The sequence below is a fragment of the Sinocyclocheilus rhinocerous genome, unplaced genomic scaffold, assembly GCF_001515625.1.
Source record: "Sinocyclocheilus rhinocerous isolate Xijiao unplaced genomic scaffold, SAMN03320098_v1.1 scaffold499, whole genome shotgun sequence".
In the NCBI taxonomy this organism is placed as follows: domain Eukaryota; kingdom Metazoa; phylum Chordata; class Actinopteri; order Cypriniformes; family Cyprinidae; genus Sinocyclocheilus; species Sinocyclocheilus rhinocerous.
Window position 1 is genome coordinate 1,822,534 of NW_015637156.1, and position 10,416 is coordinate 1,832,949.

At 38.8% G+C, this 10,416-nt stretch overlaps 1 protein-coding gene across 1 annotated transcript in view; it reads right to left on the reverse strand.

The window, feature by feature from the left end:
- LOC107748738 (growth factor receptor-bound protein 10-like) overlaps positions 1–8,480 on the reverse strand; it is a 48,877-nt gene extending 40,397 nt beyond the window's left edge. Inside the window, exon 1 of the mRNA XM_016563680.1 lies at positions 8,271–8,480. The gene's annotated coding sequence lies outside the window, so the exon portion shown is untranslated. The remainder of the gene's footprint in view (positions 1–8,270) is intronic.
- Positions 8,481–10,416: the final 1,936 nt, after the last annotated feature.

Sequence of the window (10,416 nt, forward strand, 5' to 3'; positions counted from 1 at the left end):
CTTTCAAAAGAGGACGATATCTGCTTCGTTATGCCTGGAGCTGATCCGTGCTGGTCGCTGAGGAAATACATCAACTTCGCGCTGTGGATCGCCGGATCGGCTTTCACCGTGGACGAAGCGGAGTCCAGTCCGGAGTCGTCACATGTCCTTCCGGACGCTCCTTCGTCGAAATCGCCGGCCGCGCCATTCTCAAGCCCACCCGCCGCCACTCACGCAAGCCCTCCGTGTGTGACGCTGTGTGTTTCGTTGTGAAAGCGAAACTCCTTTGTTTGGTCTTCCAAAAGAGGACACGACTAGAAATCAGTGGTTAAGTTGTATTTACAACACTGTTCCAGAACACTTCAACCCAAATATTCAGATGTGTGCAGCGCATTTTATGGAGGACTGTTTCCTGATCCTGGGAGAGTAGACTACAATGCCGGCGGTTCTGACTCACAGTCTGTAAGTACGTTTTCATATTTAAAGGATTTGCCACTGATGATTCAAACGCGAGCAGTGTAGAGTAGCGCTTGTTGTTTGTCATTTCTCCGATCACAAATGCAGACATGGTTTTATGTTTATGCGGCACGATGCAACGCAACGCGTAAAAAGTCCGTAAATTGACTTGTACCTGAACTTTAAAGGGGACTCAACCTTCTTTTTATTTGTGATATACTGTTCTCAGTCTAAATTACATTCACACTGGTGTTTTAGGAAGCCAAACAAATTAGAATATAATAATAATAATAACAATAACAATAATAGCCATATATTGTAAAACAATTGCACTGTAAAATAAGTGAATATTAATATTTCATAGGTATATTATTTTTGCTTTATAATACAGTAGGAAAATCTTTCCTAATAATTTCTACACTTGCATTTAAACCGCTACTGAACCTTTTCATACTGCATTTAATTCATACTGCACCTTTAAAGGTCCCCTGAAATGCTTAGAAACACGCAGCGTTACTCTATGTGTTGACGTAATTTTAACTGAAACAGGAAGACAGGGCGGGACATATCAAGCAGCACCACCCCTTTTTAAAATAGCCAATAGCATTCGTTTATATCACAGCATGGGCTAGAGCCGTTCAGAGCCGTTGAGCTCCGTAAAGCCGCATTTGACAGGGTATGCCAGCCACAATCTCATCCACAATGCTGTAATCATCTGCAGCGAAAATAAAGCATAAATGGTGGCCGGTGCATTCCCAAACGAGCGCTAAACTCACAGCACGTGCAATAAACAAGTTCACTGCATTCATTTACTGTGAATGGAGCCGTTCTGAGGCGCGGAAAACACCGGATCACAAGCTGATCGCATAATGTGAGAGCTTCGCTTTAAAACACGCAGCAAAAACAGACTTGATGAAGGGATTAAGCCATTTTGTGCTGCTTTCGGTTTTAGTTCCTTTGACAGATACTGTGCCAAAGCATAATGGCCCAAAACACAACTTTAAAGACCTTTTATGTTAGATTAAGAAGTTTAAATATATTTTAAAAACTACACTTTTAGACTTAGCGCTTCATATCGTCATGTGACCTATCAAGACAGTTTTGCTATCACGATATTACGATATTGATAATATCGTTACATCCCTATCTTGCACTGACAGGTATGGGCAGTTTGTGACTGTAATACTTTGTCCGCTGTAGTACTTTGACAGCCAGCTTGTTTGACACAGCATGCTACATGACAGAATCTACTATTTATAATAGCACTTCACCATTTCAAACTTATCTCGGGAGACCTGGGAGAAGGGGGCTGTGTTGTGGTTGAGCTTAAAAAGTGAGCAGGAACAAAACTGATCGGGAAAGAGCTAGAGTAGGCCAAAAAAAAAAAAAAAAAAAAAAAAAAGACTAACATATTGATACTAACACCCAAAAAAACTTTAATTTTGATTTCATGGGGACTTTAAGCTTTTATTTTGAGAGAAACGGCAGTAGTGCTTTTATTTTGAAGGAAAACTCCAGCTTCAGTGAAAACAGGCTTACAAAAGCAAAAACGTGTCTCACTACAAATCTAGGGAAATGCTGTAATCATCTGCAGCGAAAATAAAGCATAAATGGTGGCCGGTGCATTCCCAAACGAGCGCTAAACTCACAGCACGTGCAATAAACAAGTTCACTGCATTCATTTACTGTGAATGGAGCCGTTCTGAGGCGCGGAAAACACCGGATCACAAGCTGATCGCATAATGTATCCAACATGCTTGGAAGCACCAAAGCACTTTTTGACAGTGTACTTTAGCACCGCATGAAAGTCCAAACTGAGGAACAGTAAGCCCAAACATGTGGTGCACAACGCTGGATTCAAGGCTCTACCCTGAAGCAGCTGAACAGCATGAGCACAGCACCAAAACCTCAAATTAACATCCAGCATTGAAAGATCGTTCAGGCCCGCTACGCATCAATGGCCAAGCTCATTACTCTGACAGAGAAGAAAAGCGACACACATTCATGCACATTCACAGAGATTCTTGCTGATGATTGAGACCGCACTCTTAGGTTGCCTCTGTTAGGCCAGCAAAGGTGGTTCAATCAGGTGCATTGGGTTTAAAAGAGGGTTCCCTGAAAGACTTGATTAACCTTAGGAAAGCCTGTAAAATTAGGCTCAGTAGCCAAATAAGACAGGTTCTTGTGTTCAAAAACAGACTATTAAACATGATAAAATTGGTGGTCATTGTCAATCATCTGTGTTCAAAGAGCAAGGTACTGTCTAAAACTTCTGGACATGCTAAACACTACACACTAAACTCGTGTCATAATCTGAAAACCACATGCACTTGGTTGACAACAATTAAGTCATTTTTAACAGCAAATACGGATGAAATCGTTATGGTTGAGGTTTTAAAGCTTGCGTGAAGTCCAGATGCATGACAAATCAACTTTCTGTAACTGCCTAAAAGTGCTTTTTAAGTTCACCAGGGTTCATTCTCTGCATCATCTGGTGCTTCGAAGAATAAAAAGAGACAGAGGCCCTAACTTGATGTTGAAATCCATTGCAAAAAAGAAGACTTTACAAGTTCAAGTGGTTCCAGTTTATTTATCTTCACCTCCCATAGTTTTGAGTGCTGATTGACAGAGGCTCTATTGTTGTCAGTTACGTAATCCAACCTGTTATTGTTAAGATATAAGACACTACATATAGCTGCCACATACCGATATGGTCCACCAGTGTTTTGGGTAGCGCGCCGCACAAGAACCGACAAGAACCGCTGTGTATAGAGCAAAGCACAACCAGATTTAATGATGAAAAATATACACAAAGCTGTTACAGGGGGGAAATCATTGTTTAGAGATGGGTGGTGAAATGCTTGATGTACCAAGGTCTTATCAAGGAGGCAAATTAAGAGGGTGAACGAATCCCACCACTGCCTCTCATGTCTTCTAAGGAATTTCAAGGCCTAGATGATCATTCCTAGAGTGTCCTCCCTTTAGTACGTACATAAACACAGGTCAAGTGCCCCTCTTTCCTTCATAATAGAGTCATGCCATTCTTTATGGAAGGTGAACAAGACAACCACTCAGTCTGAAACCTTTTTTTTTTTTTTCCCATCAAGAGTCATCCACCACCATTGGATATTGCCCTTTGCAAGGTCAGCCAGGTCAAATGGATCCAAAAACGACAAGATAAAGGTACCTTGAGCTTCGTGTCTACTCCAACTTTGGCTATTCTAAATGCAAGCAAGTACTGCAATATGCTGGGAAATGCCAGGACGCCTCATCTACCTCCTCTTCACATCGTATTGTACAGGGTTACAGCTGAGCTAATCAATATGTTGGCGTGAAAAGTGGTACACATGTGTAGAATTCGGTGACTTCAATATCCACTTGGATGATAATGCCAAAGAAAGAAACATGCAAGTCTTTTAAGCTGTACTCACAGTAGTGTATCTGTCTGTTATGTAAAGCCCAATGAATGATAAATTCTGGCTGATACCGATTAGGCAATAACCAATAAATGACCTATATTTTGTCTAAATAAATAAAAAATCAAACACTGTCAATTGTTCCGAGGTCTTCAGCCCTGCTTTTGCATAGCTACATTCCTGCACACTTCAATTCAAACCCTGCTCCAACACACCTGCTTGTAATTTTTTAAGCAACACTGAACACCTTGATTAGCTGGTTCAGGAGTGTTTGACTGGGGTTAGTGCTGAACTCTGCAGGACGGTAGCTCTTCAGGAGTAGGGTTGGACCCTTTTTTTCCCATTTAAATGCTACAGGTAAATTTCACAACATTGTAATGTACAGTATGAATAAATATAACATTTTAGATTTTCAAAATATTACATTTAACAGCGTTATTTAAAAAAAAAATGTTTTTAAGATTAACTAATTCAGCATTAGATGATAGTCAAGATAATCTAAATGTAAAAATCAGGAAAATTAGCATGTCCCCCTTCCTATGTAAGGCGCTTTGAGTACCCAGAAAAGCACTATATAAATGTAACAAATTATTGTCAAATTAAATATCCAATACCAACCAATATATATCCGATATCTATTAATAAATTAAAATACCTCGAATGTAGTCTGATACATGATTTACTGACAGACAAATAACCATTTCTGATAGAGATGCACTGAAATTTTGGCACAAAAAGCAAAAATAAATAATAATAATAATAATAATACTTTTTTTGTTTTAATTAAAATAGTTTTGGACAGCTAAAATCATTGACCACATTTTACTGTTTCAGCATTTATTTCATGCATGAAGCATGGATAAGCTACAACAGGTAAACATTTCAGCAGTGTGGATGCACATTACCATGACCAAAATTGATGTTACACTACCAATATGTAAAATTTGTTCTGCTGAAACGCTGAATTCTTTTTTGAATTTTGGGTTTGAGTGTTTTGGCAAATAAAAAAATAATAATTTTGTTGCATCACAAATTTCTGAGAAACTAAAGCTAAAAAACACTGAAGTTCAAGACATCAGTATTTCTTCAACCACCACATAGGCTACCCAACTAAAAATTCCAATAGAACTTAGTTCAATCTGACAGGCAGAAATTCCCAGAACCTTACGAGACTTCAAGAGTCTTCCACTCCACCCAAAACTTTGAAGGAATGTTGCCTGAAGACAAGGTCCATTTTCAACACATTAAACTACGTTGGTTATTGGTCGAATTTTTAAAAAATCATTATTGACCAATACTGCATATTTATCATTGGATACTGGATATTTAATTGTTTTCTACATTTAAACAGTAATTCTGGCTAATAGGGTGAATCAGGTCAAAGGTCAACATGAATTGGTTTAAAGAATACAAGTCATACAAAAAGTTAAGCTTTTGCTGTGAAAAAAAGTTAGAAAATTGGACTAGCAACCATCAGAGCTGACCTGTTCATAATGCTGAGCCGCAGAAGAATACAGTGGACAAAAAGTGGAGTGGTGCATTGTGATGTATTGGATTGCATGGAAGGTCTTTAAGCTTTGGAAGCCAGCAGTGGTACGGGTGGGGAGATCAAAAGAGCTAGTGCCCTGTGACGGACTGACGGTCCATCGGAGGCAGCTGGGTATGTGTGTGTTCCAAGACTCCAAAATCAGGTCAGAATCTAACATGGACCACCCGTGTGACCACACACAAACAAAAGAGCTAGTGAGAAAAAGAAAAATCAGACTGGAGACAGAGTCTGAAGCGCAACGCAAACCGACACGAGTTCCCACTAACTGTCTATACAAGCCAGCAGAGTTTGATCGGTTATGACAGTTCATGTGTAGTTTTAGTGAACTCCTGCTTTAAATAAACCAGCTTTGGATTGACCGAAACCACTTTTGTATAGACTTTAGCAAGTCTGACCAAAACAAACACAATGGGTCTTGGATCAGTCACCAATGGTTAAATTAAGAACACATGTAACACTACTCTTTCAGTCAAAATCTTTGCACTTTTGCTTATTCTCTCCTTCCCCCCAAGACTCTATGTGGCCAATGCTAATAATAGTGCATAAACTTCTTTCACTTCATTTATTTCTGTCTCTCTCACACAATTTCTTAGCAAGATAACTGCTGTTTCACAGGACTGTAGAGTGCATGCTGGTTTGTTTATTTTTAGGATGAATGCTTACATTTGATGCTAAAGATTGAGGGAACATAGCCAGATAAAGTAGGAAGGTGGGAGACAATTTGCAACATCAGAGAAAAGAGAGGAAAAATAGGGAAATGAAGAGGCATTAGAAGTTAACTGATATCACTTTATCTTCCAAAATATGCAATAAAAATTAAAACTTTTGGTTGTTTTGTTGTCGCAAACCACTGTGTGAATACTCTTTAACATCACATCAAGATACACCTCAAACACCAAACTATACATCTAATTATACAACTATACATCTAACTAATCTGACATGTCATCGTGACTTAAAGATAAAAACCAATGCACAAAAATAAGGGGATAAGTGAAAAGGGTACAATCTGTGCCATCTGAACCAGAATATGTTGGCGTTTTTGATGTTATCAAGTTATAATGATGTTATCTCCTTTTTCTTACCTCCCTTAGTGAACACTAGATGTATGAAATTGTGAACTGAAATGACATTAAATTGAACCCTCTAGCCCTGGAGGTGGCAATTTGGAGTTGTTGTCTTGCTTCATTGCTTTTTGCAGAATCTCTGCCAAATAAAACCCACACATTTCTAGTTGAGAGGTGTGTGAGAGAGGGAGAATGACAAACTCATATATGTGTGCCTGAACATGCCTTTAAAAATCCAACCCCTGCACTCGGCCAGTCTATTGTTAGAGAACCACTGAACAACTTCCCTTCCTTCCTTGACAAAAGAAAACAGATACACCTCCTTTGTGTTAGTGTATGTGTGTAAGAGAAAGAGAGCGTTCTCGCACAAGAATATTACATAACTTTTCTGGACAATTTCTTTGGACAACTGTTTGAAATGAAAAACAGCTCATTTGCATTTGTGACACATGCAAATCAAACATTTGCACAATCCCATAATGTAAGATTATGTTGCAGTTAATAGTCTAATAGCACACTGTAGAACATCAAGATCAAGAATTTTAGACTCAAATAAGATAACTATTATCTTAATGCTAAATATATGGTCCGAAACACGTGAACACAAAGGTAAGGCCAAATGTACAACATCTGCATCAAAATTCAGAATAGGAATCATAGGACTTACCCAGAAATCATGTCAGATTTTAGCATAACTAAAATCAGAAATGAATGTAATAAAATACTATCAAAAGGTTTGCTTACATAGTCTTGGCATAAATGCAATCCAATAACTGACCCAATACATTAAATAAAAATACTAAACAAACGTGGTAACTTTTCATTTATCAAACTAGCCTGCATGTACATCTTTTAACTGCCAAATGAACAGCCAGTCATTAACTAGCACTCTCACAAGTACATAGCGCAGTAACTTTTCTTGCTTCTCTTCAGACACGACGAAAGTAACAATTGCTCATTAAGTTAAATCAATAACCGCTCCGGTTGATTCAGAATCACTACAAAGAACCGATTCATTCGCTCTGGAATCGGACACAGTGTCGCTCAAGATGTTGTTTCGCTACAAAGAACCGAGTCTTGAGAATCATTCGTTCAGGAATACGACTACAGTACACAGTGGCGCTGGATGTTTTCGATTCACTTAAAAAAACGGCTCGCAAGATTCATTTATTTGGCGAACCGGTTTTTTTTTAAATTCACTTTAAGTTAAAGACTTGGTGTGTTTTGCGCACCCAGCAGCGGTGTTTAACGAATAGTAGTGCGTTAAAAACTGTTAACAGTTCAGTACGGTCCGCATCGTTCGATATCCTTTACCAGATCATGAAAATCACATCATGTAAATCATTCGGTTCCAGTATTTATTTTTATTTTTTTTAAAGAACGGTTCTCGATTGCCCACCCTAAACAAAAGATGTCTTCACAGAAAGCACGACCTAGAAGTAAATCTATAAATACGATCTAAAAATACATGCACTCCTGAAGTTGTTTGTAAACACGCGTGTGCAAAGTTTACCGGTATTGGCTGCAAATCAGACTCTATGATCGAAACTAGTTTCACTCATAAAACTTATAAGCATGCATGCATCTCATTCATAAATAGCGAGTTTACTTTAAATCGACCCTATTGTTAAATACATGAACTACTCCTTTGTTGATGGGTATGTTTTGGCAGTGAATTACATTACAAAACGCTTAATAAATGCATGTTCGTAAATTACATCCGCATATCTATAGATATAGCATGAGCACGAAACCATGTTCTCAACACAGCCCCCATCCATCCAAACAGTCTGGAATACTCACCTCCAAATCGGTATTCTTCACGGGGAAAGAACGGCGAAGTGGAATTAAAAGAAAGGGTGTTTAACTAGATTGTTTTCTGTACACGTTGGAATGACAAAAAGTGCACAGGGTTAAACGTGTTCGTTGTGATCCTGCATGTTGTACGAGGTTAGAGCCGCGTCCGCACAATTTGCGCTCAGCTGACTGCTTCAAACACACGAGGGTGATGAACTCTTCCAGCCCCGCCCCTTTACGCACAAGACACACCTCCTTAGTTACAACCCGCCTATTTTAACCCATTGTTCTAAAATTCAGGCGGACACCTTCAGGATGATCTATCTGTTTGAGTATCAGCTACAGCATCATGCATAACACATATTCTCAATAAGAAAGGAGCTAAAAGTATTACCACCTTATAACAAAGGCAAAAACATAGGTATCACTTGGTTCATGCCGAGAACATTATACTTAATTTCGCGCTGCATGTCCTATGCTCGAGCTCGTGTGGATTCTGATTGGCTGTTTTTTTGTTTTGTTTTTTTTAGAAAAAAGCTGTTTAGAAAACTCGTTCTAAAAGTTCCAAAGATTTTGTTCCTGGTGTGTGGACTGACTCCCCTTAATTCTCATAAAATTAGAACGATTATTTTTAGCTTTCGCACGTGCATTCTTCAGCATACACTTACCTCACGATTCACGAACGAATGACTCTCATGAATCGGTTCTTCCTATTCAAACAAACACGACTGTCGAAGAAATGATTCACTCTTATGAGTCAGTTATTTTTAGTTAATCAGTAACATAGAGCGAGAAGTCCGATTCTATTAGTAACTCTATTAGTTGGTTCTTTTTCGTGTATTAAAACTAGTAGCGCAACCAGCGCAGTCCGATTCCCGAATGAATGACTCTGAGTCGGTTCTCTTGAATCATACAGTTTATAACAGTGAGTGTAAATAGTGACTATATGAAAACATGTGGTAGGCTATTTTATAAAAAAAAAAAGAATGAAATACATAAATTAAGCGTTAGCGTTAGTTCTGGCAGGTCACGTGAGTCAAGCTTGCATCAGCTGATTCTCAGCTGATCACATCTACATATAGGAATACGACACCTATCGCGGCATTCCTATATAAGCTCTATTCAGTATTATTCAGCAGCTTTTCAGCTTGCTCAGGAGCAAATTACCCTCCTCCATCCCCAGCTCCTCCTTTCGCCACAGTCAGGAATTGGCTTTCTGATATTCCTTGCTAATCAGACTCCTTTATCTTGAATAAAGTGTTACACTTAAATATCATGTACATTAATGATATCTGCCTTGTTCTGTTCTGTTAACCCTAGGGGGGTTATTATTGCTGCTCTCCCTGCTCATTCATGACAGGCTGCATGGATGGGCAGGGAGGTTTTTGCCCAGAACAGAACCATACCGCCAAACCAAACTTTATGCTAAGTATCTATCATTTTGACGATAGTGGTCCTGACAGAATTATATTTTCTGTTTGTTTACATTAATTTAGGGACAACCTTCCTCATAATAGACCTAAGAATATCACCGTGTTAAATTTTTGACCGGAAGAGGTTGTGAGGACAGAAGTTCAGTGCATTGGATTGTACTGTTCTTTAACAGCATAGCAATTGTTCAGCAATTAATCAGCTAATCGAAGAAACTTTCAGTAGACAAAAACTAGTTAGACATAAAATAGTTTTGAAAGTTGTTAGTTGGCGAAAATTACGTGATCTATGACCTTTATACAGTGCATGCAGTCTATCCCTCTCAGTCTTAAATTCAGCATCTAATCTGACTAAGGTCTATAATCATGTAAGGTGAACCACAACACTGATATGTGATATGGCCTCATATTCTCCTCTCTTTGAGCTGAAATTCCCATCACATTCCACCACCGGTACCTTCTGTCCATGTATTACAGCACATGAGACCTACATTACATCTGATGATTTATGATATTGCCTGGTAATCAGGTTACATCTTCTAAACATATGATATCTCTCTAAAATTGCTATACAGTACAAAATCCATCTGAGGCTTTCATTGCTTCCAGAAGCTGAAGCGTCACACAATGGCGACCAGGAAAGCATTTCCAGGAGCGATGGACACTTGGTGTTGACAGGATCAGGGCAGGAGGGTTTGCTTGGGATTACAGCCATCTCATGA